Raw genomic sequence first — 25505 nt, 5'->3', positions numbered from 1 at the left:
GCTTGGGAACAATCAATTGCAGGCAAAACCGCATTTAGAACACCCGATGAAGAGCAGGCAGAGATTAACCCAGTTAAAGCATACCAGAAGCCCGCATAGGTAAATGAGGGCAGGAACAGCCAACCCCAGCCCAAAACTCAGGAATGTTACAACTGTGGACAGCTAGGACACTTTGCACGAGAGTGCAACGTGCGTCAGAAGCAGCAGAGAAGCCAACAGACAGGCACCCTAAACAGGAATAGGGCAAAGCCGATCCATAGCGTTAGCGCCCGTTCAGAGAATGCAGACATGAACGGCACCGACCAACGGTGTTCGGGCTCGCCAACTTGGGTCTGCGACACCCTTTGGGACAAGTCCGGTAGACCGGTATTAGCAGGCAAAGTCAGGGGACAACCCGTAGAATTTCTTTGGGACACAGGAGGGTCCCGCACCACACTCAATTCCTCCACGATGTTTCAGCGAGACACGTGGCCCACAACAGACACCATCACACGCAGCGGTTTTACAGGCCATTTACAACAGGGACACATCACAGCCCCTGTAGCAAATCAAATCGGGAACATCACAACTAAGCACCCCGTAGTTTTAGTTGATCTGCCCCAGACAGCAGAACATATCCTTGGGATCGATTTCATGAGCTCCCATAACCTCTCTTTTGACCCAGTTAACAAGTGTGTATGGAAAATGGCAAAGGCAGCACGAGCCCCCGCCACGCTCACAGTAGGAGAGTATGTAAACAGAATTAGCTCAGTAGGAGACTTCTGGTTCGACCCTCGAACCATTAGCACAGACAAACAGGTTAGGGCAGTCCTGCAGGAACATAAATCAGCATTTGCACAGCACAAGCACGACTGTGGCAATTTGGCTGGCTTTGTGAACATTACAGGTCCCGACCCTAAACCCCAGAAACAGTACGGATTTCCCCAGGTAGCAGAGGGAGAAATCTCCAAAGTAATAGAGAGTTTGTTGGATCAAGGCGTACTCAGATCACCAGCCTCCACAAACAACGCACCGATTTGGCCCGTCAGGAAACTGGATGGATCATGGCGACTGACCATTGATTACCGGGAACTGAACAAAGTAACCCCAGCAGCAGCCCCCACCGTAGCCACGAGTCCCGAGACCATGCTCAAACAGGGACTCCAGTCAAATTTTTTTCGGTTTTGGACATTAGTAATGGCTTCTGGTCCATTCCATTGGCTAAAGCGTGCCAGTACAAATTCGCCTTTACTTTCCAAGGGCAACAGTACACGTGGACGTGCCTTCCACAAGGCTTCCACAACTCCCCCTCCATTTTCCACCGACAGCTGGCAAATGGATTTGCAAAATTTTCCCGCCCCGAATGTCTGGTCCAGTATGTAGACGACTTGTTACCACAGACAGACACAAAGACACACAATTTTGCTTCTCGCCGAACTCCGAGCACTCCTAAAAGAAATTGGTTGTAAAGTCAACCCCAAGAAAGCCCAGATTTTGAAAGAGAAAGTAATTTACTTGGGAACAGTGATCACTCATGGTAAATGCGAGATTGAGCAAAAGAGAATTGACTCGGTCGTCAAATTGCCCCTTCCCCACAATGTCTCAGCCCTCCGGTCATTTTTAGGACTGGCTGGCTACTGCCGCAACCATATTGACGGTTTCGCCACTAAAGCAGCGCCCCTTTCCAAACTTCTCAAGAAGCAGGCACCTTGGGAATGGCTTCCACAGCATACAGATGCCGTGGATGCTTTAAAAAGAGCACTCAGCACAGCAGGTCCCAGATCCACTTTCCCCATACGCAATCGAAGTTGCAAGCACCGACCGAACCCTTTTGGCCGTGCTCCTCCAGGAACGCCACGACCAGTTACCATCCGTAGCATACGCCTCAAGCATGTTAGACCCCGTCAAGCAAGGATTTTCTGCCTGTGAAAGGCACCTGCTCGCATTTTTTTGGGCAGTACAATACTTAGTCTACATTACAGGACTCAACCCCATCACCATCCTCACAGAACACACCCCGACACAACTACTGTTAGACGGCCGACTTAAAGATGGCACAGTCAGCCAAATCCATGCAGCCCGTTGGACCCTTCTTTTACAGGGACGGGACAGCACAGTAAAACGAACCAAGACCCACACCTTCCTTGCTGATAATTTGCAGAATGCAGGCACCCCTCATGAATGTGAGATCATCACCACGAAACAGAACACAGGCCCATTTATTCCCAAAACACCCCCCAGGAAAACAGGTAGTACGCCCCATAGACCCCCGCCCACAGACATGTGCGCACCCCTGAAGATTTATGTGGATGGCTCCTCCACAGTGTTAAATGGAGAGAGAATTACCGGTTGCAGTATTTATGTAGAGGACGTGCAGGGACAGGCCCTAGATGAAATTTCATTAAAGTTGCCAGGACACTTAGGCTTGCAGGCAGCAGAACTGGCAGCGATTGCATACATTGTCGACGACCCTGACTCGTTCCTGACCCCAGCACACATCTATTCAGATAGCTTGTATGCATGTAATAGTTTGACGGAATTCCTACCCCTGTGGGAAAGAAGAGGATTTGTTTCCGACGACGGTGAACCCCTACCCTCAGCCCCATTACTCCGCCATATCTTAGAGACAGCGAAGGATAGGAAATACGGAATTATTAAGGTTCGCAGTCATCAGCGTTCTTCCCCCCGCCCCCCCCCCCCCAAACCGGTAACATTAAAGCAGACGCCCTAGCGAAGGCAGGCTCCAGGCATGGTTATTTTTGGAACCCCCCCCGAAAGCACCCCAGTACACGCAGTTCAGGTCTCACAGACCAACATTCAGGATCTAGCGAAGGCACAGAAAGAGGACGAGAAACTCAGGGAAGTCTTAAAGGGAACCTTCCCAGCCCCATATGATAAATACAGAAACACAATCAACACACACGACGGTGTGATTTTAAAGGATGGCATTTATATAGTTCCGAGCCAGGACAGGAACCAGATCATTTGTCAGTTCCAATACAATCATGGACACCAAGGAATTGAACCCACCCAAGCCCACCTCAGACCGGTTTGTTGGTGGCCTGATTTAAAAACCGATGTAACGCACTACATTGAGAATTGCTTAATCTGTGCCCAGAACAATCCGGACGGATATGCGATAATGGCTCAACTTAGTCATACCCACCCCGTTAATGGGCCCTGGACAAATCTCCAGATAGATTATATCCCCGTGCAGAAATGGTTACAGGTATGTGTTGGTGGTCATAGACACTTTCTCAAAATGGGTGGAAGCATTTCCATCGCGAACTAATACGGCCAAGACAACGGCTAAAATATTAACACACCACATCTTTACAAGATGGGGCCTCCCACGCAGTATGGAGTCTGATGAAGGCTCCCATTTCACAGGACGTGTAATGAAAAACGTCCTCATGATTTTCGGCATTCGACAAAAGTTTCACATTGCATACCACCCCCAGTCAAGTGGTATTGCAGAACGAATGAATAGGACATTAAAAGCCACCCTCAGGAAGATGGTACAGCAGAATAACAGCACCTGGGATTCAGTTCTCCCATTTGCTTTAATGTTTTTACGAAACACGGTATCCATGTCCACAGGATCCACCCCCCACACCATCATGACCGGACGCCCCATGAAAGGCACTGAGTATTTATTCGGACTGGATTTGGCCAGCCCAACAGTTACAGCCCTCACGCATGAAAATGCGGTTAAACAACTGATACAGAACATAAAGGCAGTCCAACTCGCAGCAGCAGTGAGACTTGGAACCAGGAAGAAACAGAGCAAGGCTTGTTTCGACAAAACAGTACATGCCACTGAGTTTACAGTAGGGCAACAAGTTATGCTTTCCCTATACAACCCCAGTTCATTCCTGTTGCTGATTTTCTCCTTGGTTCAATTGCCCTGTTTTATTACCTTTGCTCTCGAGTCGCCAGGTATCTTTATGATACCGCGACGAGGTTCAAGTCCAAGTAATGATCAATAGCCCAATACACCGATTAGTAAGATTTAAATCAAAGCACATTTATTATACACAGTAATCGCTACTCATGCACAAATTTTACGTCTAAGCTACTTCTACAACAGGCCGATACTTAACTTTGGACTGGCCCACCAGGTCAGGGGAACAAATGGCCTTTCGTTCGGGTTCTGAGCCTGCTGGATTCGAAGTTGGTACGGATTGGTAGCTAGGAGCGCCTATCTCGTAGCGAGCGTTGAATTAAGACTTACGATTGTCGGTCTTCACTGCACCGGTCACGGTCAATGTTGGTTCATGTTGCTGGGTGACACGGGCAGGTAGAAGAGAGCTGCTGAAGAGTGAAGAGAGCGATTTGAACTTGGGGCTTAACTCTTTTTGTCCCCAGGGGCTTCCCGCCTTTCGGGGCGGACCCTGTACCTGGTCCCAAGTGATTGGACTTTGTCCCAATCGCTTGGTTCGATTTTCTCCAATACTGGAGCGGTTCCCTGATCAATGGGCGGTCTTGAGGTGTTCATTCACCTCCTTTGTGTTGGCTCCTGCTGGCACCGAGGAGTCTGGCTTTTCTTTGTGTGTCCAAAATGTTACTTATTGTTCCCGGGGATTGCTCATCAGTATGCAGATGGCTGTTACTTTGTTATGCTGATGGTCGCTGGTATCGATGTTGTCTGGTTTTTGCAGAGGTAAATACACAGCAAACCTGCTGTGTATTTGGATGGTAAATTGCACAGTCTGGTTTCTGTCTTGTTGGCTGACTTTCCCATCAGCCTTTGCCGTTCGCCATATTAAATCGGGCGTTGGCACTTTAGGTGGCTATAATCCCGCCTTGTGATTCTAACGCGAAGCTTGAAGGATCACATAACTATGTTGCTTTCCATTCCGTAACCTGGGGGGCACTTCTTTCATGGCCTCTACACTGACCATAACTGTGCAAAATTTTTTTCACTGACAATTCTAAGGGGCGCTATGTCAAACAGGGGCATGCATTACAAAACAATAGAAATGGGAACCTCTAACTATTCTTAATAAACTACACTCACTTCAACATTTCATCACTCTAACTTCCTCAACCATACAAACAAAATCATAGCAGTTTATACACATTTTTCCTGGCTTGGCGATCAAGCTCAGGATCGTACAATTTGCTCATGAACAGTTCTTTACATTTCTTTATTTACAATAAAACCGCAAATGAATGCTCTTTATTATAGATCGCGGGTGTCGGGGATCTGGTTGTATCTGAAAATAGGGGATCTTATCCTATATACCGGGGTTCGAGCGCGGTAGGCTCTCCTTCTCCATTTCCTCAGACGCATAGTCTGCACGATGCAGCAGAGCATCGCCAATACCAGTAAGGTTTCTATTACATATGACAGAGAGTACCAGGTTATAAACCTGGCACACCAAGGTGGTGTGGTGTCGCTGGTGACTGGGCTCTGGGTACTGCGGGGAAGTGAAACATTAATGGCTGGGGGGGCTTGAAGTCATGGGGTTCGCGTTCACCCGCAACCAAATGTCCATTAGTATGATGCTGATCCATGTGGAGGAAGTCCTCATGGCTCTTCTCTTTTATTTTCTTCTCTTCTCCGGTCCTGGAGCTTCTGGCGTTCTGTGGAAACAAGCTTAGTGTCTGTAACTAGCTTGGTTTAACATCTCGTACGATAGTCTGTCTGTCCGTTAGTGCCAATTACTCCCTTTATAATTGGTCACTATGTGTGACTCCCTCATTTTTTTTTTCAAAAACCGAATTTTTGGACAAGACACACTGTCAAATAATGAACCAGTGCGAGCCGTCTCGCAGACTGTGCGGTTTACCATCCAAATGTTTCTGGATGCAAATAGCATGTGGTTGGCAACCTAAGGGTTACCTGCAACAAAACAAAACTTTTTGAACTAAAATTTCCAAAATGAGGTGCGTATGGGCTGCGACGGGTAAGAGATGGATGGAGTCCCCGGGTAGGACAGCTACCAATGCCGTATCTCCCCTACCCGAGCGTAGTTGACCAGAGGGGGGGTTCCCAGGCAGGGTGGGTCTCACGCCGTTTCTCCACTGCCTGAGCAACTGACAAGAACGGGCAAAAATGTAGTCATCGTGGTGGGGCTGCCGTAGTGGCTCTTTCTTTGAACCAGAAGGGCAGTTATGAACGGGCGTCTGGTACCTGAACAAGTCTCTGCAGACAAGCTAGTTCCGCTGAACTAGTGTCTGACAATAGTGAGTCTCTGTGGGCAAGTCCTCAGAGGTTTCGGCCGAAAGGGCGTGGGGCCGTGGAAATTTTTTTCCTGTCTGACAAACAACATTTAACAAACTTACAAACAACATAAAACATGCGGCAGGTTCCATCAGAAAGGACACCACTTCTCCCAAGTGGTTCCTTTTAAAACATCATCTGGACACCTCAGTTCACGGTTGCGAACAGGGTCGCAAAGGGGCTCTCGGTTTGGGAGTCAGACCCAAGGTCGTCATCTTCTCCCAGGTGCCAAACCCTTGAGTGTATCAGGGCTGAAAGGGCTGCATGGTGTGAGGTGGGGTCGCTCTCGTCGTTGCGGATGAGTCGGAACGAGTTATCTCGGTGCCAATAGTTGGTGTCTAGTTGTGTGGGGACAGAATCGGGGTCGTCATGATAGTTCGGTGGTCGGTGGTGGGGTTTGTTTACGAAAGTGATCATGAAGGGATCACTCGGATCGTAGTCGGATTTGCTGGGCGTGGGTCCTGTTGCATGGGGATAGTAGGGAGGCGTGCTGTGGCTATCGTCCGAGTCACAGTCGCTGTCTCTGCTGCTGCAGTCGGTGGGCGTTTTGGGGCGGAGTGTATATTTCTGGGGTGGAGTCGAGGTCGAGTCCGTGGCTGAGCTGGACGTGTTGGGGGATGGTAGGGTTACGTTGGCGGTGGGTGGGGTGTGGTGTGCTGCGTCGAGCATGACGTGGTGTGCGTGGTTAGACTGTGTTCCATATGCCTTCAGCTGGTTGATATGGAACCACGCAGTCTTACCGTTGGGATAGTTTATTTTATATATGGAAGGGCTTACTTTGTCCGCAATGGAATACGGACCCGAGTATTTTGGTGACAGGAATGTGCTGGGGTTATATACGGAGAGCATGACTTGCTGTCCTATACTGTACTCAGTCGCATGCACTGTCTTGTCGAAACAAGCCTTACTCTGTTTCTTTCTGGTGCCCAATTTTACTGCGGCTGCTAGCTGAGCCATTTTAACAGTTTCAACTAATTGCTCTACTGCTTTCTCGCGTGTGAGGGCCGTCACCTCGGGGCTGGTCAAGTCTAAACCTAATAAATATTCTGTGCCTTTCATGAGGGGTCCGGTCAAGAGTGTGTGTGGGGTGTAACCTGTGGAAGTAGGAATTATATTACACAGAAACATCAGCGTGAAAGGGAGGACTGAGTCCCAAGTGGTGTTGTTCTGCTGGACCATTTTTCTGAGAATGGATTTTAGGGTCCGATTCATGCGCTCCACGATACCACTTGACTCTGGGTGGTATGCTATGTGGAATTTTTGGGTGATGCCAAATATCGTGAGGACGTTCTACATGACACGTCCCGTAAAATGGGAGCCTTGGTCGGATTCAATGCTGCAGGGGAGTCCCCATCTTGTAAAGATGTGGTGGGTCAAAATCTTGGCGGTGGTTTTTGCAGTATTTGTGCGGGCTGGGAATGCTTCCACCCATTTCGTAAATGTGTCAATTACCACGAGTACATATTTATAGCCATTCCTGAAAGGGGGCAATGGTCCTATAAAATCAATCTGGAGGTTAGTCCAGGGGCCATTAACGGGTCGGGTGTGGCTGAGTTGAGCCTTTTTGGCATTTCTGTCCGGATTATTCTGGGCACAGATAAGACAATTCTCGATGTAGTGATTTACATCATCCTTTAAATTCGGCCACCAACAAAGCTGCTTGAGATGGGCTGTAGTGGGATCGATTCCCTGATGTCCATGACCGTCATGGAACAAACAAATCAGTTGATTCCTGTCCTGTTCAGGAACCACATAAAGGGTGTCTTTTAACACCACACCGTCATGTGTGGTCAGTGCATTTTTGAACGTCTCATAGGGTGCTGGATAGTTTCCTTTTACAATCTCCCTGAGATTGCTGTCCTGCTTCTGGGCCTCCACGAGATCCTCGATCTTTGTCTGTGAGACCTGAATTGCACTCACTGGTGCGCTTTCGGGGGGTGTCCAAAAATATCCATGTCTGGAACCTGCTTTAGCCAGTGCGTCAGCTTTTACATTTCCAGGGGGGGGAGGAACGGTGGTGACTACGAACCTTGACTATCCCAAAAGTCCTGTTCTGTGCTCTCTCTAAAATATGGCGGAGCAGTGGGGCTGAGGGGAGGGGTTTTCCGTCTGCGGAAACAAATCCTCTTGCTTTCCACAGGGGCAGAAATTCCGTGAGGCTGTTGCAGACATAGAGGCTGTCCGAGTATATGTCTGCTGGGCTGGGGAAGGAATCTGGGTGTTCCACTATATATGCGACGGCCGCGAGCTCTGCTGCCTGCGTGCCTAATCTTTATGTGCTCACACGTGTCCGTGTGCTGGGGGCTCTGGGTTGAACTACCTATCTTTCTGGGGGGTGTTTTAGCGATAAAGGGGCCTGTGTTGTGGTGTGGCGTGATAATTTCGCATTCATGGGGGGTTCCAGGGTACTGTAAGTTGTCGGCTAAAAAGGTGTGCGTCTTTGTCCTTTTGACAGTGATGTCCCGTCCCTGCAAGAGCAGGGTCCATCTCGCTGCTCTAATCTGGCTTACTGTAGTCGTCCTTGAGTCGTCCATCCAGTAAAGGTTAGGTGGGGGTGTGTTCGGTGAGAATTGTAATGGGGTTCAGTCCGGTAATGTATGAAAAATACTGCACTGCCAAAATACTGCGAGCAGGTGCCTCTCACAGGCTGAAAATCCCTGCTCCACAGCATCTAAAATTCTGGAGGCGTAAAGCGGGCCTTAACTGGTCGTGCCGTTCCTGGAGGAGCACGGCCGAAAGGGTGCGGTCTGTGGTCGCTACCTCTATAGCGTAAGGGGAAAATGGATCTAGAACTTGTAGTGCGGGGGCTGCTATGAGTGCCTGTTTTAAAGAGTCCACAGCATCCGTATGCTGCGGAAGCCATTCCCAGGGGGCTCCTTTCTTTAGGAGGTCTGAGAGGGGTACTGCCTTGCTGGCGAAACTGTCAATGTGGTTTCGGCAGTAGTCAACCAGTCCTAAAAATGACCGGAGGGCTGAAACATTCTGGGGAAGGGGCAATTTAGCAATCGATTCAATCCTTTTATGCTCGATCTCGCGTTCACCATGTGTGATAATTGTTCCCAAATATATCACTTTTTCTTCCAAAATCTGGGCCTTTTTGGGGTTGACTTTACAACCGATTGAGTGTAAGAGTTCCAGTAGTTCGGACAGAAGCTCAATGTGCTCTGCCTTGGTGTCTGTCTGCAGTAGAAGGTCGACTACGTACTGAATGAGACATTCGGGGCGAGAGGATTTGGCTAAGCCATTTGCCAGCTGTCGGTGGAAAATGGAGGGGGAGTTGTGGAAGCCTTGTGGCAGGCATGTCCACGTGTACTGCTGTGCTTTAAAGGTGAAGGCAAATTTGTACTGGCACGCCTTTGCCAATGGAATGGACCAGAATCCATGACTGACATCCAAAACCGTAAAGAATCGGGAATTGTGTCCCTGCTTGAGCATGGTCTCGGGACTTGTTGCTACTGTGGGGGCTGCTGCGGGGGTGATTTTGTTGAGTTCCCGGTAATCGATGGTCAGTCGCCATGATCCATCGGGCTTTCTCACTGGCCAAATCGGGGCATTATTAGTGGAGGCTACTGATCTAAGTACGCCCTGCTCTAAGAAGCTTTCTATTACCTTTGAGATTTCTCCCTCTGCCTCTTGGGGAAATCTATACTGTTTTGGGGGTTTAGGGTCAGGTCCTGTTATTTGTACGGAGCCAGTCATCCGTCCACAGTCGTGCTTGTGGGTCGCGAATGCTGTCCTGTTCTTTTGCAGAGCTGCCCTAACCTGCTTGTCCGTACTAAGCGTGGTCGGGTTGAACCAAAATTCGCCTACAGCGCTAATTTTGTTCGCGTACTCTCCTATGTTGAGCGTTGCGGGCGCTATTGCGGATTTTGCCATCTTTCAGACACACTGGTTGACTGGATCGAATGAAAGATTATGGGAATTCATGAAATCGATTCCCAGAATGTGTTCTGCTGTGTGGGGCAGGTCAACTAAAACTACGGGGTGCTTGGTGGTGATGTTACCGATTTGAATGGGTATAGGGGCTGTGATGTGTCCCTGCTGTGAGTGGCCTGTAAAGCTGCTGAGGGTGATAGTGGCTGTAGTGGGCAACGTGTCTTTTTGAAACATGGTGGAGGAATTTATTATTTTTTTAAAATATATTTTATTCAAGTTTTTTTGGCCAAACATAACATTACGTAGTGTTTCTTTTAAACAACAATAAAGCAATATAAATAACCGTGGCCAGTTTTAAACAAATAAATAAGTAATATATAAACAAAAACAAAAAACAAAACTAAACGGCAACTGCCTTGTCCAAAATAAATACTCTCCAAAAATACAATCCAACAATCCAATATACAATTACATATACCAAATACCTATACATATACAATAACATCCCTGAGAGTCCAAAGAACAAAGAACAAAGAAATGTACAGCAGAGGAACAGGCCCTTCGGCCCTCCAAGCCCGTGCCGACCATACTGCCCGACTAAACTACAATCTTCTACACTTCCTGGGTCCGTATCCTTCTATTCCCATCCTATTCATATATTTGTCAAGATGCCCCTTAAATGTCCCTATCGTCCCTGCTTCCACTACCTCCTCCGGTAGCGAGTTCCAGGCACCCACTACCCTCTGGGAAAAAACTTGCCTCGTACATCTACTCTAAACCTTGCCCCTCTCACCTTAAACCTATGCCCCCTAGTAATTGACCCCTCTACCCTGGGGAAAAGCCTCTGACTATCCACTCTGTCTATGCCCCTCATAATTTTGTATACCTCTATCAGGTCTCCCCTCAACCTCCTTCGTTCCAGTGAGAACAAACCGAGATTATTCAACCGCTCCTCATAGCTAATGCCCTCCATACCAGGCAACATTCTGGTAAATCTCTTCTGCACCCTCTCTAAAGCCTCCACATCCTTCTGGTAGTGTGGCGACCAGAATTGAACACTATACTCCAAGTGTGGCCTAACTAAGGTTCTATACAGCTGCAACATGACTTGCCAATTCTTATACTCAATGCCCCGGCCAATGAAGGCAAGCATGCCGTATGCCTTCTTGACTACCTTCTCCACCTGTGTTGCCCCTTTCAATGACCTGTGGACCTGTACTCCTAGATCTCTTTGACTTTCAATACTCTTGAGGGTTCTACCATTCACTGTATATTCCCTACCTGCATTAGACCTTCCAAAATGCATTACCTCACATTTGTCCGGATTAAACTCCATCTGCCATCTCTCTGCCCAAGTCTCCAGACAATCTAAATCCTGCTGTATCCTCAGACAGTCCTCATCGCTATCCGCAATTCCACCAACCTTTGTGTCGTCTGCAAACTTACTAATCAGACCAGTTACATTTTCCTCCAAATCACTTATATATACTACAAAGAGCAAAGGTCCCAGCACTGATCCCTGTGGAACACCACTGGTCACAGCCCTCCAATTAGAAAAGCATCCCTCCATTGCTACCCTCTGCCTTCTATGGCCTAGCCAGTTCTGTATCCACCTTGCCAGTTCACCCCTGATCCCGCGTGACTTCACCTTTTGTACTAGTCTACCATGAGGGACCTTGTCAAAGGCCTTACTGAAGTCCATATAGACAACATCTACTGCCCTACCTGCATCAATCATCTTAGTGACCTCCTCGAAAAACTCTATCAAGTTAGTGAGACACGACCTCCCCTTCACAAAACCGTGCTGCCTCTCACTAATACGTCCATTTGCTTCCAAATGGGAGTAGATCCTGTCTCGAAGAATTCTCTCCAGTAATTTCCCTACCACTGAAGTAAGGCTCACCGGCCTGTAGTTCCCGGGATTATCCTTGCTACCCTTCTTAAACAGAGGAACAACATTGGCTATTCTCCAGTCCTCCGGGACATCCCCTGAAGACAGCGAGGATCCAAAGATTTCTGTCAAGGCCTCAGCAATTTCCTCTCCAGCCTCCTTCAGTATTCTGGGGTAGATCCCATCAGGCCCTGGGGACATATCTACCTTAATATTTTTTAAGACACCCAACACCTCGTCTTTTTGGATCACAATGTGACCCAGGCTATCTACACCCCCTAATCAGACCAGTTACATTTTCCTCCAAATCATTTATATATTAGGGAGGAGGAATCGGACAGTCCGTCCGATTCCTCCCCCCCGCCCTCCCCTCCCCCTGGGTTGCTGCTGTTGTCTACTTCTTTTCCATTCCCTCTATCTTTCTGTGAGGTAGTCGACGAACGGTTGCCACCGCCTGGTGAACCCCTGAGCCGAACCCCTTAACACGAACTTAATCCGTTCTAACTTTATAAACCCTGCCATATCGTTTATCCAGGTCTCCACACCCGGGGGTTTGGCTTCCTTCCACATTAACAATATCCTGCGCCGGACTACAAGGGACGCAAAGGCCAACACGTCAGCCTCTCTCGCCTCCTGCACTCCCGGCTCTTCTGCAACCCCAAATATAGCCAACCCCCAGCTTGGTTCGACCCGGACCCCCACCACCTTCGAAAGCACCTTTGCCACCCCCACCCAGAACCCCTGTAGTGCCGGGCATGACCAGAACATGTGGGTGTGATTCGCTGGGTCTCTCGAGCATCTCGCACACCTATCCTCTACCCCCAAAAATTTATTAAGCCGTGTTCCAGTCATATGCGCCCTGTGTAGCACCTTAAATTGTATATGGCTTAGCCTGGCACACGAGGACGATGAGTTTACCCTATGTAGGGCATCAGCCCACAGCCCCTCCTCAATCTCCTCCCCCAGTTCTTCTTCCCATTTCCCTTTCAGCTCATCTACCATGATCTCCCCCTCGTCCCTCATCTCCCTGTATATGTCCGCCACCTTACCGTCCCCCACCCATGTCTCTGAGATCACTCTATCCTGCACTTCCTGCGTCGGGAGCTGCGGGAATTCCCTCACCTGTTGCCTCGCAAAAGCCCTCAATTGCATATACCGAAATGCATTCCCTTGGGGCAACCCATAGTTCTCCGTCAGCGCTCCCAGACTCGCAAACGTCCCATCTACAAATAGATCTCTTAGTTGTACTACCCCAGCTCTTTGCCATGCTCCAAATCCCCCATCCATTCTCCCCGGAACGAACCTATGATTGTTTCTTATCGGGGACCGCACCGAGGCTCCCGTCCCTCCCCTATGCCGTCTCCACTGCCGCCAAATTTTCAATGTAGCCACCACCACCGGGCTTGTGGTGTATTTCTTTGCTGAGAACGGCAACGGCGCCGTCACCATTGCTTGCAGGCTAGTCCCCCTGCAGGACGCCCTCTCCAATCTCTTCCACGCCGCTCCCTCCCCTTCTCCCATCCACTTACACACCATTGAAACATTGGCGGCCCAGTAGTACTCACTTAGGCTCGGTAGTGCCAGCCCCCCCCTGTCCCTACTATGCTGCAAGAATCCCCACCTCACTCTCGGGGTCTTCCCAGCCCACACAAAACTCTTAATGCTCTTCTCAATTCTTTTGAAAAAAACCTTCGTGATCACCACCGGGAGGCACTGGAACACAAAAAGGAATCTCGGGAGGACCACCATTTTAACCGCCTGCACCCTACCTGCCAATGACAGGGACACCATGTCCCATCTCTTGAAATCCTCCTCCATCTGTTCCACCAACCGTGTTAAATTAAGCCTATGTAATGTGCCCCAATTCTTGGCTATCTGGATCCACAGGTACCGGAAGTCCCTTGTTACCTTCCTCAACGGTAAATCCTCTATCTCTCTGCTCTGCTCCCCCGGATGCACCACAAATAACTCACTTTTCCCCATGTTCAGTTTATACCCTGAAAAATCCCCAAACTCCCCAAGTATCCGCATTATCTCTGGCATCCCCTCCGCTGGGTCTGCCACATATAGCAACAAATCATCCGCATACAGAGATACCCGGTGTTCTTCTCCCCCCTAAGTACACCCCTCCACTTCCAGGAACCCCTCAGTGCTATGGCCAGGGGTTCAATCGCCAATGCAAACAATAACGGGGACAGAGGACATCTCTGCCTCGTCCCTCTATGGAGCCGAAAATAGTCAGACCCCCATCCATTCGTGACCACGCTCGCCATCGGGGCCCTATACAGCAACTGTACCCACCTGATATACCCGTCCCCAAAGCCAAATCTCCTCAACACCTCCCACAAATAATCCCACTCCACTCTATCAAATGCTTTCTCGGCATCCATCGCCACCACTATCTCCGGTTCCCCCTCTGGTGGGGGCATCATCATTATCCCTAGCAGCCTCCGAATATATTTGTATTTAGCTGTCTCCCCTTCACAAACCCAGTTTGGTCCTCCTGGACAACCCCCGGGACACAATCCTCTATCCTCATTGCCATTACCTTGGCCAGAATCTTAGCATCCACATTCAGGAGGGAAATGGGCCTGTATGACCCGCATTGCAGCGGGTCTTTTTCCTTCTTTAGGAGGAGCGACATTGTTGCCTCTGACATAGTCGTGGGCAGCTGCCCCCTTTCCCTCGCCTCATTAAAGGTTCTCATCAGTAGCGGGGCCAGCAAGTCCAAATATTTCTTATAGAATTCAACTGGGAATCCGTCTGGTCCCGGGGCCTTCCCCGCCTGCATGCTCCTAATCCCTTTCACTACTTCCTCAGTCTCAATCTGTGCTCCCAGCCCCACTCTCTCCTGCTCCTCCACCTTAGGAAATTTCAGCTGATCCAGAAAGCACATCATTCTCTCCTTCCCGTCCGGGGGCTGCGCTTCATATAATCTTTCATAAAATGCCTTGAACACTCCATTCACTCTCTCCGCTTCCCGCTCCATCTCTCCCTCCTCATCTCTCACCCCCCCTATCTCCCTCGCTGCTTTTCCTCAATTGGTGGGCCAATAACCAACTCGCCTTCTCCCCATATTCGTACTGTACGCCCTGTGCCTTACTCCATTGTGCCTCTGCATTACCCGTAGTCAACAAGTCAAATTCTACATGTAGCCTTTGCCTTTCCCTGTACAGTCCCTCCTCCAGTGCCTCCGCGTATTGTCTGTCCACCCTCAGAAGTTCTTTCAACAACCGCTCCCTTTCCCTACCCTCCTGCTTTCCTTTATGTGCCCTAATAGATATCGGCTCCCCTCTAACCACTGCCTTCAGTGCCTCCCAGACCACTCCCACCTGTACCTCCCCATTATCATTAAGTTCCAAGTATCTTTCAATACACCCCCTCACCCTTAAACACACCCCCTCATCTGCCAATAATCCCATGTCCATTCTCCAGGGTGGAAGCTGTTGTTTTTCTTCCCCTATCTCCAGGTCCACCCAGTGTGGAGCATGATCCGAGATGGCTATAGCCGTGTACTCCGTCCCCGTCACCTTTGGGATCAGTGCCCTTCCCAAAACAAAAAAATCTATTCGTGAAAATACTTTGTGTACATAGGAGAAAAATGAAAACTCCTTACTCCTAGGTCTACTAAATCTCCAGGGATCTACTCCTCCCATCTGCTCCATAAAATCCTTAAGCACCCTAGCTGCAGCCGGCCTCCTTCCGGTCCTGGACCTCGATCTGTCCAGCACCGTATTAAAGTCTCCATCCATTACCAACTTCCCCACTTCTAGGTCCGGGATTCGTCCTAACATACGCCTCATAAAATTGGCATCATCCCAGTTCGGGGCATACACGTTCACTAATACCACCGCCTCCCCTTGCAGTTTGCCACTCACCATCACGTATCTGCCCCCACTATCCGCCACTATAGTCTTTGCCTCAAACATTACCCGCTTCCCCACTAGTATGGCCACCCCCCTGTTTTTTGCATCTAGCCCCGAATGAAACACCTGCCCCACCCATCCTTTGCGAAGTCTAACGTGGTCTATCAGCTTCAGATGCGTCTCCTGAAGCATAACCACATCTGCCTTAAGTTTCTTTAGGTGTGCGAGTACCCGTGCCCTCTTAATCGGCCCGTTCAGCCCTCTCACATTCCACGTGATCAACCGGGTTGGGGGGCTCTTTGCCCCCCCCCCCCTTGACGACTAGCCATTTTCTTTTTCAATCCAGCTCCTCACCCGGTTCCCACGTAGCTGTATCCCCCCCCAGGCGGCGCCCCCCCCCGCCCCGACCCCCCCTCCCATACCAGCTCCCCCTTCTCCCCAGCAGCAGCAACCCAGTTAAACCCCCCCCCCCCGCTAGATCCCAAGCTAGAGTAATTGCACCCCCCATGTTGCTCCCAGAAGTCAGCAAACTCTGGCCGACCTCGGCTTCCCCCCGTGACCTCGGCTCACACTGTGCGAGGCCCCCTCCTTCCTGCTTCCCTGTTCCCGCCATGATTACCATAGCGCGGGAACAAAGCCCGCGCTTCCCTTTTGGCCCAGCCCCCAATGGCCGGCGCCCTCAGCTCCTCATCCTCCCTCACCCCCTCCCCCACGACATGGGGAAGAGAGAGAAGTTACAGGGTCGCAGGTTTAACAATCTGGGAAGTCTTCTCTTCCACCTTTTCCCCCCTTCATCCCACTAATTCACCCCCCCACTTTTGTCCCAAACGTTCTTTTTCTGGCCCGCTCACTCCAGCTTCTCCTCGACAATAAATGTCCACGCCTCATCTGCCGTTTCGAAGTAGTGGTGTTTCCCTAGATGTGTGACCCACAGTCTTGCCGGTTGCAGCATTCCAAATTTGACCTTCCTTTTATGCAACACCGCCTTGGCCCGATTAAAGCTTGCCCTCCTCCGCACTCCAATCTTGATATACGCGGATCACCGCATTCTCCCACCTACTGCTCCGAGTTTTCTTTGCCCATCTGAGGACCATCTCTCTGTCCTTATATCGGAGAAATCTCACCACTATTGCTCGAGGAATTTCTCCAGCCCTCGGTCTTCGCGCCATAACCCGATAGGCTCCCTCCACCTCCAGCGGACCCGTCGGGGCCTCCGATCCCATTAACGAGTGCAGCATCGTGCTCACATATGCCCCGACGTCCGCCCCTTCTGCACCTTCGGGAAGACCAAGAATCCTTAGGTTCTTCCTCCTCGCATTATTCTCCAGCACCTCCAGCCTTTCCACACATCTTTTGTGTTGTGCCTCGTGGATCTCCGTTTTCACCACCAGGCCCTGTATGTCGTCCTCATTCTCAGCAGCCTTTGCCTTCATGACCCGAATCTCCTGTTCCTGGGTCTTTTGCTCCTCCTTTAGCCCCTCAATCGCTTGTAATATCGGGGCCAACAGCTCCTTCTTCATCTCCTTTTTGAGTTCATCTACGCAACGCTGCAGGAACTCTTGTTGGTCAGGGCCCCATATTAAACTGCCTCCTTCCGACGCCATCTTGCTTTGTGCCTGCCTTCCTGGCCGCTGCTCTAGAGGATCCACCGGAATCCGGCTACTTTCCTCTCTTTTTTCCATCCGTGTCCAGGGGGGATTCCCTTTTGGATTACCGCGCAGTGTTATTTGCCGTTAAAATTGCCGATGGGGTTCCTATTAAGAGCCCAAAAGTCCGTTCCACCGGGAGCTGCCGAAACGTGCGACTCAGCTGGTCATCGCCGCACCCGGAAGTCCGGTGGAGGAATTTATTGTGGTGCGGGACCCTCCTGTGTCCCAGAGAAAGTCAATGGTCTGTCCCCGAATTTTTGCTGCAACTACCGGTCATCCGGACCTATCCCAAAGGAAGTCGCAGACCCAACTGGGGGAGCGCGTACACCGGCAGTCCGTTCCGGTCAAGTCCGTCTGATCTGAACGGGCGGTAACGCTATGAATGGGCTCTGTCTTTTTCTTACTCACAGTGCCCGTCTGCTGGGCTCTCTGTGGCTTTCTAGGGGCATTGCACTCTCCTACAAAGTGTCCCAACTGTCCACAGTTGTAACACTCCTGTGACTTGGGTGGGGGGATGTTCACCCATGCGGGGTTCTGGTGTGTTTTTACTGCCTGTTTATCTGCGGCGGCCTGCTTTTCTTCGGGATTCTTGACTGCGGGTTTGTTTTGTATAGACTGCTCCCAAGCGCGGGACAATCTTTTCACTACCCACTTCTCGTTATGGTCCTCCTCTGAGGGATCATAACTCGCGCAAGCTTTCTGTCCTATTTCTGTGGCATGGGAGATAAGGGTGCGGGTCCATTTGGCCATGTTATCTGGGGACAAATGGGCACGGTCTAAGTCTCCAAAGACTGCTGCAAAGTGGATCCACAGGCGTTCAGCAAACGCTGTGGGGTGCTCGGATTTCTTTTGCCGACATTTGTTGAGGCCGTCTACGGGGTCACCCCGGTTATACCCGATCGCATCCAGGATCGCGGTATGCATTTCTGCAAGGGTGCCTCCTCCTACATTCTGTGGGTCGGGAAGGGCTGCTGCTACTGAAGGATCTAAACTTAAAACGGTGAGCTTGACATGCTCTCGCTCATCCAGGCCGTACATGGTCGCCTGATGCTTGACTGTGGCAAAGAAATGGTGGGGGTCTGAGGTGGGGAGGAACGGTGTGATCTTATCGCACGCGTCTCGAAATTGGGTCACTGTTAAGGGGGTGGAGTATAGAAATTCCGCATCGTCCGATGTGGCTGTGCGGTGGGTGGTTACTGGGTTCATTGGAGCTTGAACTATCTGCTGTGTGGGGGGTTGGGGCGCTTTCCTTTTTTGTGGCTTTCCCTGCGCACGTGTTCCCTGAACATATTTCTGCGCTGTTTCGTTCAATTCTTTCCAATCAGGGCCGTCTTCCTGATCTAATTTTGCTCCAAAGGTTTCCTGGAAACCTTTCTGAACTGAAAACAGCGATTGCAGCTCTGCAATCTGCTTCCGGCACTTTGCGTGATCTAACGTGCTTTGTCTTTGTTCTGTGGTGGCAGCATGGAGTGCTCTTAATGCTGCCTTGAGGTCGCTACACTGTCTCTGCAATGCTTCTACCTGCTTTTCTGTTTCTTCACGTACCAGGACTGCACGTTGCGTGTCCTGATAGGCCTTTTCATATTGAGACTGGAAGCTGCTTAAGTGCGGCAGACAAGACTGGTGTGCCCTTTTGGCATCCTCCACCTCTCCATCTTTTGCTGCCAACTTCCTTCTCAATTCCAAATTCTCCTTTTCTACCTCGCTTACATCGACCTTACTCATTCGATGTATGCCCTCAACTTCTTTCCGGAGCGTCCAAATGACCTCCTCTGTGCCTCGCAATTGTGCCAAGCAGGACACGATTGCCATCGGCTTGCGAGCTTTCCTTGAGCTCTTTTTGTGGATCTCGCTCAGGTTCTCCCACCAAGAATGTCCTATACTCCCGTGACCTGATTCCTCGTTGTCACAGAATTCATTCCAAAGGGGCCATCCTTTCCCTTTGAGATATTTCCTGATCTCTTCCTCCCAAATGGGACACTCTACTGCTGCTGGTCGCTGCGACCGCAAATTCCTCTGGGTTCGTTTGGCGCTGCATTGCCATCTTTCCTATCCGAATGCTGCTCTTCAAATTTGGTTCAGTGGTATTAATCCGAATGCTACTCTTCAAATTTGGGACAGGGGTATTAAGGCGGTGCTGTAAATACAGGTACAGCTTTCGCTACTTTCCGAAATACAAACTTCTGACAGTTTTGTCGCAACAAAAAATCTATCAGTTTTACCATATAGCCCTGTTAGTTACGCAATCATACACACACTTCCGAATTTTTGAGTATTGATCAGAACTGCTTGAACACTTGTGGTTTTCTGTTTCCAATTGGATCTCTAATTCAAATTTTGGGTTCTCCCGGAGTGGTTTTCCACTTCCAGATCGGGTCCCACCAGAGTCGCCAAATAATGTTGCTAATTTTCTCCTTGATTCGATTGCCCTGTTTCATTACCTTTGCTCTCGAGTCGCCAGGTATTTTTATACCACCACGAGGTTCAAGTCCGAGTACTGATCAATAACCCAATACACCGATTAGTAAGATTTAAATCAAAGCACATTTATTATACACAGTAATCGCTACTCATGCACAAATTCTATGTCTAATCTACTACTACAACTAACAGGCCGATACTTAACTTTGGACTGGCCCACCAGGTCAGGGGAACAAATGGCCTTTCGTTCGGGTTCTGAGTCTGCGGGATTCGACGTTGGTACGGATTGGTAGCTAGGAGCGCCTATCTCGTACCGAGCGTTGAATTAAGACTTATGATTGTTGGTCTTCACTGCACCGGTCACGGTCAATGTTGGTTCGTGCTGCTGGGTGACCCGGGCAGGAAGAAGAGAGCTGCTGAAGAGAGAAAAGAGCGATTTGAACTTGGGGCTTAACTCTTATAGTCCCCAGGGGCTTCCCGCCTTTCGGGGCAGACCCTGTACCTGGTCCTAAGTACTTTGTCCCAAACGCTTGGTTCGATTTTCTCCAAGACTGGAGCGGTTCCCTGATCGATGGGCGGTCTTGAGGTGCTCGTTCACTTCCTTTGTGTTGGCTCCTGCTGGCGCCGAGGAGTCTGGCTTTGCTTTGTGTGTCCAAAATATTACTTATTGTTCCCGGGAATTGCTCATCAGTATGCAGATGGCTGTTACTTTGTTATGCTGATGGTCCCTGGTATTGATGTTGTCTGGTTTTTGCAGAGGTAAATACACAGCAAACCTGCAGCCGCTGGTTTCTGTCTTGTTGGCTGACTTTCCCATCAGCGTTTGCCGTTCACCATTTTAAATCGGGAGTTGGCCACTTTAGGTGGCTACATTCCTTTCCCCCAAATTTTCCGGACCGTACTCCATTTCGGCCAATGTAAGCCCCTCAGTATACAAAATAACCTGTCCCAATGGTAAGTCTGCATGGTTTCATATAAACCAGCTCCAGGCTTATGGCTCGCAGAATAAGCACACACACCACATCCTGCTCGCAGCAGCAGACGATCACGCCCCGCCCACAGATGACGTATTCCTATCCTCCCCCAACCAGTCCAACCCACCCTCAGACACGACTTCAACTCCACCCCCAGAGGCACGACTCCGCCGCTCCCTTCCTTCAAGCAGCAGAGACAGCGACAGTGATAGCGATGACGATAGCCACAGCACACCATGTTACAGTGGAGAAAAGGCATTGGTCCCCGCCCTGCCTGAGGACCCCCCTCTGGTCAGCTACGCTTGGGTAGAGCACATACGGCATTGATCACCGTCCTACCCGCAGATTCCACTCATTTCTTACCCGCCGCGGCCCATACACACCCCATTTTGGCTTGTTACGTTCAAAATTCTTTTGCTTGGTTTTGGCAACCCTTAGGCTGCTTCCCTTTGCTATTTACATCCTCAAACACTGGGATGGTAAATCACACAGGCTGCGAGACGGCTCGCAGTACGGCAGTATTTTTCTTCGATGTCTCGTCCAAATATTCGTTTTTTTAAAAATGAGGGAGTCACAGATGGTGACCAATTATAAAGGGAAATTGGCAATAAAGGACAGACAGACAGACATACAAGATCTTAAGGAAGATAATAACAGAAATTATGCTTGTGTTCACAGACCTCCGAAATCTCAGGAACCCCAGAGGAAGACAAAGAAGACCGCCAAAGATGAAGACAGCCTTCGTGTTCACATGGATCTTAGAGTGATCCCTTCAGTTGCGCGCGGACGCTACCCCCCTGACCCCGACCACACAAACCGTAAATGATTCCCACCCCTGCAATACACGGAACCCCGAGATAACTAGCTCCGTGACAGCTAGCAATACCCTGACCTGGTGTGATAAGTTTATCATCTAGTACTCACTCTCATATGTCGTCAAAGCAGTCTTAGTGCTGGTGATACTTTGCAGTGTCGTGCAAACATTTAGAGTTAGGAAATGGCGAAAGAGAGCATATCGCTCTTGCACCCCGGTATACAGGTTTAGGTCCTCCATTTTCGGATTTCACCAGACCCCCGAACCCATTGGGATGGATTAAAGAGCATCCATTTTTCTTTATGTATTCTGTGGAATAAAGAGATGTAAACCTCTGTGTCTGACTGCCAGGCCAGAGAAATTTGTGTGCTGCTATTTTGCACAGGTTAAGATATACAGCTTTTTTGGATTGTTTGAATGAGGATAGTTTATTGAGAATAGTTAGAGGTTCCAGTTTTTTTATTTTTCTGGAATGCATGTATTAATGTCATAGCGCCCCGTGGAGTTTTTATGATAATGAATGTATTTAAAATGGTTTAGGTAAAATTGTGTTGCATAGGATAGGACAGTGTAGAGCCTAAGTATGGGTGCCCCAGCTGGTCAGAGGATGAAGACGACGTCGTAGTGTGATCCTTCAGGCTGAGGATCACAAGGAGGGAGTGTAGCAATCTGGGATTGCCAAGTCCCGATTACAAGATGGACACTTGCAAAGAATGCAGGGAAAATTGGACAATACTAAGAAACGAGCAGGTGCAAGGTCTGTCTGTTGATTAGAACCTTGAGCTCTCAGACTGGACAGAAACTGCTAAGCAATCTACATACTAATGAGCCAACTCCCAGGACAAAAGGGAAACATTTAGATGCACAATGTTAAGGCAGACACCCCGGCGCCAGAAGAGACTAAAACAAAGCAGACCAACAGTCACCTAGGACACGCCCAGCAATCAGGGAATCACCCCTCTATTGGAGGAAGATCTATAAGAATGATTGGGAAAGACCCAATTAATTGAGGCCAAGTTCAAGACCCGCCCAAAAGCGCGCAAAGTTCTTTTTTAGTATAAAAGGTATTCCCCAAGGGAGAATCTTTCTTCTTTGGCTTTGGCTCTCAGCGAAGAGAGAGACCAGCCTAGCAGCTACACCAGACCAAGTAAGTTCCAAGTCAACGCACGCTACGAGATAGACGCTCCTAGTTGCTATCCTGTAAACAGCTCAACCCAGCAGACTCAGAACCGAGCAACGGTCATTGTTCCTCTGACTGAGTGGGCACCCAAAGCTAAGTATAGGCTTTAGTAATAGTGGTAGTTTAGTTTGTAGAGTTTATGCATGAGTAGATTTGACTGTGTGTAAATAAATGAGCATTGCTTTTGAACTTACTAACTGGTGTATCGAGTCATTGATCAGTATTTGGTTCTGAACCTTGTGGCGGTGTCGAAAGATACCTGGCTACTTTTGAGCAAACGTAATTAAACAGAGCCAAATTAAGAAACACAGCCAAAGTTAGCAACATCCTCTTCATTATCTACAATCTATTGAACTCCTTCATCATTTTAAAGATTGCTCAGGTCACCGTTTGGCTAGAGAAAATTACTCCAACCTGTTCCGTCTTTTCTGAATGCTCATTATATCAATTGTGGTGATATGCCTATGGGCTATATCATAGTTGGATGGTGCAACCTCCAACTAGCAGGTGGCGGTACCGGCACACCATGCGGCCTCTAGACCAAGGTCATGTGACCTGGGACCCAGATATAAAGGGGGGCTCATCTGGTCATCTTCAGAAGAAGATTGATAATAACTTATTGTCACAAGTAGGCTTCAATGAAATTACCGTGAAAAGCCCCTAGTCACCACATTCCGGCACCTTTACAGGGAGGCTGGTACGGGAATTGAACCCACACTGCTGGCCTTGTTCTACATTGCAAGCCAGCTGTTTAGCCCACTGTGCAAAACCAGTCCCTATAAGACTAATAGGTAATTGGTCAGTGCTAGGTGTAAGTTCCAGAGGAGTAGCAAGACTTCATGATAACGTGCTCTGTATCAGATTGTCATCTTACCACAGGAGACACAATGAAAGGATCCTGGTTTGGACATATCGAAGTGTTTGGTGAATTGCTTCATAAAGTACAAGGTCACACAATAATCATGACCTGCTTTGTACCTTGAATGCTGCCTCTGCAAATGACGAAAAGTTACTTTGTACAAAATGATAACATCTTTTCCTTTGCAAAATATACATTATTTACAAAATATCTGAAAGAGACATTACAAAACATTTCAAATTGTCATAACAAGAAACTGCAATGATATTCACATTTTCTCCAGAAATCAAGGTGCAATCTTGAGATGGTTACTAGCCCCTCAGCCTTGTCACGTCGTTCCGTTATTTACATGTGTTCAGGATGGGAGTTTGATGCTTCTCGTTGAAATCATTATGGAAATGCATCCGATGGATAGTCACCCTTCTTGTGTGCCAGTTTACAGGGAAAACAAACCAGGAGCAATACATTTCATAAGTTTCGACCAAGGAATCTGGTGCGTGGAGGGAAATTATGTCAGTAGCAGAAAATAACATAACCTAGCCACAAGTAACCGTTCACCAGTAAGTTAATAATCTGAGGCAAAGCTAGGTGTTTAGGTACGAATAAGAAGTTAATGCAAAGGCAGCTGTCACGAAGCAACATTCATTTCATCGGGACCGAAAGTGCGGATGGCGGGGGGGAGCACGTTCTGCTTCTCCGCAGGTTGCCAAGGAGCGGAATGCAGCGGCTTTGACCATCCTGCCGGAGCGGGATTCCTCCGACGCTGAATCATTCAAAACAGGAGAGAGAGAGGAGAGATAATCACCTTTGCTGACCAGAATAAACCTTCCCCCCCCCGCCCCCCCCCCGGATGAGAGGGACTCCCGGTGGTAAGAGTGCGCGCGCGACGTGCTGACAGACCCGTGGCAATGAGGAATGGAGATGACTGCAGTCATTGCTCAGACTGCTCTCAGCCGGGATGCTGCCTGCCGCGGGTTGTTCACCTTCACCCGGGGCCTTGACTGAGCCGGCGGGGCGGGGAGGGGGTATTCACAACGGATATCCTGCAGGGTGACAGCGCGGGCTTGGCGCCGAAGCTGTGATTTGGCGGCTACCGGTGGAGCTCCTCTGTTTCAGGTTCCCATTCGCGCGTCGACTCAGTCCGCCTGCGGGGCGGGTTGGCACAGGAGGAGCTGCAGGCTGGAGCCTGACTGGATATAGTGAGTGAGAGGAGAGAGAGAGACAGACACTTCCCAGCGCCAGCACTGTCAACGACCAACAGACAGACAGCAGGTAAATCCAGTCTCCAACTACACTACATCGTGCAGACATTTTGTCTGCTAGGTGTGATGTAAAAGCGGCATTGTTAATCCCAGGCTAATTCCTCTTGTTTTAAATTGTGGATCCCCCCCCCCTCTTCCCATTCAATTAGAAGTCGATGAGTGCATTGCTCCCGTATCTCACAGGCAGAAACAATATGCGGACTGCATGCCGCATATGGGTTTGCACATTCTGCTATGTGGTAGCCCTCGTGCCAGGTTTATATTGAAATGATTGGAAATAGTAAATGCAAACATTTCCAGGCGGCCCGTGACATTCGGCATATGCGTTGCTAAAAACGTCCCTGGCAAGCCTCTGGGAGGGAGATTTGTGACACGGCAATGCCGAATGTTGATAAACTTGGATTCTCGATTCCCAGTTCATCTTCATTCTGGCGATAAGATAACGAGCGAATTCACGAATTGCATTTTCACCGCGTTGTCCTTGTTAAATATAAAGTCGCATTTA

At 49.3% G+C, this 25505-nt stretch overlaps 1 protein-coding gene across 3 annotated transcripts in view; it reads left to right on the top strand.

The window, feature by feature from the left end:
* Positions 1–24355: 24355 nt before the first annotated feature.
* The window catches only part of b3galt1b (UDP-Gal:betaGlcNAc beta 1,3-galactosyltransferase, polypeptide 1b), a 150572-nt gene continuing 149422 nt past the window's right edge, over positions 24356–25505 (top strand). For all 3 annotated transcript variants that reach the window (XM_072473741.1, XM_072473725.1, XM_072473732.1), the window contains exon 1: positions 24356–25010. The gene's annotated coding sequence lies outside the window, so the exon portion shown is untranslated. The remainder of the gene's footprint in view (positions 25011–25505) is intronic.

The sequence above is a fragment of the Scyliorhinus torazame genome, chromosome 2 (assembly GCF_047496885.1).
Source record: "Scyliorhinus torazame isolate Kashiwa2021f chromosome 2, sScyTor2.1, whole genome shotgun sequence".
NCBI classification, from domain to species: domain Eukaryota; kingdom Metazoa; phylum Chordata; class Chondrichthyes; order Carcharhiniformes; family Scyliorhinidae; genus Scyliorhinus; species Scyliorhinus torazame.
The sequence above is the reverse complement of the archived record's forward strand: the minus strand, read 5'-3'. Positions and strand labels throughout refer to the sequence as shown.